The sequence below is a fragment of the Octopus bimaculoides genome, chromosome 20 (genome assembly GCF_046866305.1).
Source record: "Octopus bimaculoides isolate indiv1 chromosome 20, ASM4686630v1, whole genome shotgun sequence".
Classification (NCBI taxonomy): Eukaryota; Metazoa; Mollusca; class Cephalopoda; order Octopoda; family Octopodidae; genus Octopus; species Octopus bimaculoides.
This window is the reverse complement of record NC_142947.1, coordinates 48,547,790-48,552,436: the sequence shown is the minus strand read 5'-3', so window position 1 is coordinate 48,552,436 and position 4,647 is coordinate 48,547,790.

The following is a 4,647-nucleotide window of genomic DNA, read 5'->3' as shown; positions in this document are numbered from 1 at the left end:
AAGAATTAAAGATAATGCTTTGCAACTTTCATAACAATCCTTATTATTATATTGTTGATATCCAGGAAACGTATAAGGTTAAGGTAATATATCTCTAAATTCTTTTCGTATAAGAATATTATTGGATTTATATATTAACTGTTGAATAACCTATTTTGAATACCTGAAAGTGAGCCAATAATCGTTTTGGGATAATCCCTTACTATTTACAAATAGAATGATTGATAGATACATTCATACATACATACATAGATACTTGTATGACAGTGCATATATATGTGTGTGTGTCTTAGTCTTTCTAATTAAATGTTGTAGGTCAAGTCTTTAAATATTCTTGTTATGTGAGAAACCACAGATCAAATAAACAGATAGGATTCTTTCAGTGGTGGTGGCCTTGGTGGTGGGGAGATATTCACACAAGTTTTGCTCTTATTTATATCTAAGTTAGCTTTGCTGTAGCAAACAAATTATCAAGAGTTCCATCTGTAACCATTCTATCATTTATTCAGGCACAGTGTATCTAGGACTATGTTATTTTATGTATCAGTCTAACTTTCTTAAGAAAGATGTATGTGATTTAAGGAAGAATTGGCCATTATTCCTTGTGGATCAGCGAATAGTCATGTAGAGGCTCCGTATTGGTTTAGTTCCTATGGTTACAGTTATCTACTGACCATTCCTTCATTTGTCCATTGATTCCCCCTTTACCAAAGCATTTTAAACTTGATCTTCATCATTTTTCTATTCATTGTTTAGCTTTTGCCTTCAAAAATCTGCCGTCAGTACCAATGATTCACTTGCTTAATCTGGGCTTAGTCTGTAATTTAGAAAAAAATTTTTTTTTTTAATATTATTATGTGATGAAAACTCACAGCTCATTTTGCAGGGCATGATGGAAAGTGTCAGCTGTCCACAGCCAGCAGACTAAGGTGACACTTATTTTACTGGTGATGCTTCAAGAACCCTGCCAAGAATTCTTTCAGTTCCAAGCAATGCTGATTTTTGTAGGCGTTCTACCCTTGCATTTGCACCAATCTTCTTCAGCCATGTTGGTAGTTGAGTGCTGATACTTCCAAAGTCCACCAATTACCTTTGCTATCACGTCTACTCTCCTCATTGACCACAACCTTCGTATTTCTCATTTCAAATCATAGTTGTTTATTTTTCCATCTGCTTTTATTATTATTATTATTATTATTATTATTAAGGAGGCAAACTTGCAGAATTATTTGAGTGTCAGAAAAACTGCTTTGCTGTGTTTCTTCTGACTCATCACATTTTGAGTTCAGCCATAAAGAATCCTTAAGGTTCACCTAAATTTAGGAGGTTGTTTTCTTTCTAACAAAAACATCAAGAAATATTAACCATGCTCACTATACAGATCAAATGGTTGGAGCCGATGAAAATTCATAGATAAAAGTGTAAAATCTAAGACTCTTAACAACTGCCGTGTTCTTTTGTTTAGTGAAAACTGGAAGTGAAATTAATTTCAAAGTAAAACTTACTGAGTTTCTTTTTTTCCCCACCGAAGCTTTGATGGACAGAGTTCATGATCAGAGTCAAACCTACTGAAATTACATCGTGGTGTTCATCAGCAGATTTTTTTATCCTGTTCCAGACATGACAAAACAGTCTTAATGGAAGGTGAACAGTAGGAGTTCCTTCCCTTTTAAAAGGGGGGGGGGCTAACTCAGATGTCTTAAAAATTACTAACTGTTTTCTGATTTTAATAATCTTTCTTTCGGTCCAACAGCTTTGATGTGTATATTGATTTCTACCTATAATTATTGTCATACTTCTCCATCAAGCTATATACCTGCTCTCTCATATATTCTGTGATATAATTGTTTCGTTATCTTTTTTTGTGTCTGTGGTTTTACTATATTTTTGGCAATGTTTCTAAAGTTGTATGGTGCACCAACACCCCCGTTTTCTGCTCTCTCCTTATTTCATCCATTTTGAGATTATAAATTGCTTTGAATAATATAAATACTTATGCAGGTGGATATATTTATGTGTGTGCGTATGAATCGCTTTTGTATCTGATATTAGTTGATTGTTGTCAACAAAAGAAGAAATTTCAGTATTTATAACATTTTTTATCATTTTGTTAGAAAAAATTGACAGAGGACAGCCCGTCCTTCAAAATATATATTTATAAAATACTTTAACAGGAAATTTGTCAATATTCACTAATCATTAAATATTATTGATTTCTCAAATCCAACAATTATATCCAAACAACTCCCCACCTTTCCACTTACTCTCCCTATCCTCCTTATACAATTCTAATGTACACGTGTAATGTCGTACATAACTATACACCATTTCATATTAATTAAACTCTGTTGTCTGAACAAAGAATCTTAATTTACAAAAGTTAATGCTTCGAAGAAGTTTCTCGTTTAGTTTCTACTTGTGAAGTTTCATCTGTTGCTGCTTTGAGTTTTAATTTTTTCCAAGTTCTTTAAAGCCATGAAGAACACCTTCGACAATTTGCTTTGCAAGAAAGTGAAGACCCAGCTTCAAAGAAAGGATGACATTTTATACATACATATATGTGTGTGTGTATATGAGGAGAGAGGTGTCTGTATAGACATGATGGTGTTTGTTTTAAACCCAGTTTGAAATATATCTTTACTTATAATCCTGATAAACACCTTTTTCTAACTTTATCTTTTATACTTCATTCCATTTTCTTTTCTTTAAAAAAAGAACAACAATCTTTCAACTTGGTCATTTTTGTTCTGATGGAGATTGTTTCTGTTTGTGTTCCCTGCCCCAGTGTCCTGGCTATCTCTATTTCCTGGTCTTTATATTTGGGTAGATTTTGTGTGTTTTCATTCTCTTGTTCTTTTAGAGAGAAATATATTGGTGCCAGAAACTGCAGAAAATCTGTTGGGTGACGTTTAGTCATTTGATGGCAAATGTAAAGCCATACAAGTTTCTAAAGAGGAATACATAAGATGACACATGAGAATAGATATGCTGCAAGTGAATACGTGTGATGGTATATATATATATATATATATATATACATATATACATATATACATATACATACATGACACTGTGTCTAATTCATAAGAGACTTAACGATACTAAAATTTATCTCATTATACTCTAAAATATTGCATTCTCATTTAAAGAGAAATAGTTTCATTGCTGATTTTTATTATTATTATTATTATTATTATTATTATTATTATTATTATTATTTGCCAGAATTGTGGAAATGCTGGAGAAAGTACTGTGCTGTCTGTTCCAGCTCTTTACATTCTGAGTTCAAATTCCACTCAAGTACTGGGAGTGAGAGTATCAACTAGCCCCCCCCCCCCCACTCCCTTCAAAAGTACTGACCTTCTTTCTGACTTTGAAGCCATTGTTATTATTATTATTATTATTATTTATTTATTTATTTATTTATTTATTTATTTTTCATTGAGGCAGGTTAATGTGAGAGTGTGCTGCATAATGGACAAGCTACTTTGCAGTATTAAATTACATGTTCTGTGTTCAAATCCCGTTTTGTGTCAGTTTTGACTTTCACTCTTCCAAATCCAATACTTGTCAGGTTCTGGGATTGATTTAACTAGCTGGTCCTTCCTCCCTTAATGTACATAGCTTTGGGTCTATATTAATATTAGGCTGGTGGATTGGAAGAATCAACTCAATGTTGGAATATCTTGCAGTAATTTCATTTCTTTATATCCTCTAACTCAACGACAAACCCTGTCTTTCTTTCATTCTCTTCAATAGTCATTTGTTATATTATTTCCAGTGTTCCTTCGACATCAGAAAGAGCTTCTATGTATTCATTTGACATGCTAGAAATCTACTTAAAGTCACCTCTTACTACTTCAGAGCCAAATCTATGATGAAGTAGAATGAGGATTGAGGTGTCTTGGATACACGCTTCCTGCAAAGGAAACCAAAATTATGCTGCAGTTATGGCTTGAAAACCCATCATCATAAATTAGCTGGATTACTTTTGCACTTTTTAAAATTTTGGATTATTTCCTTGATTTTTCAATTTTCCATTGAAGAGAAATAATAAACAATATATATTTCATTGCTATAGGCATAAAATGAAGTGGGGGAAGGTATTAAATTACATACCTGCTTTATAATGGAGAGAAAATATTTTTTTAAATATTTATTATTCCGGGATGACTTCATCTCATATCCTTCTGAGTTCAATAAAATACTAAAAGATTGGTGTAGCATGCTCAACTATACCCTTTCCCATAATATAGAGTATTGTACCCCTATCTTAGATTATTATTATTATTATTATTATTATTATTATTATTATTATTATTATTATTATTATTATTATCATCATTATTGAAGGTGGTGAGCTGTCAGATTCATTAGCACATTGGGTGAAATGCTTTGCAGCATTTCATGTCTTTATGTTCACTTTTACCTTTCATCTTTTCAAGGTTGATAAAATAAGTACCAGTTGAGTACAGAGATAAAATAGTATCAGTTGAGTACAGAGATCAACATAATCGATTTACCCACCTCCCCTGAACTTGCTGGCCTTGTACCAAAATTTGAAACCATTCTTATCATTCAATATTTTGTAGTTTCAGGCAAATTTCTACTGCAGCATTGTGTGTTCTTTTTTTGTTATTGGGAAAT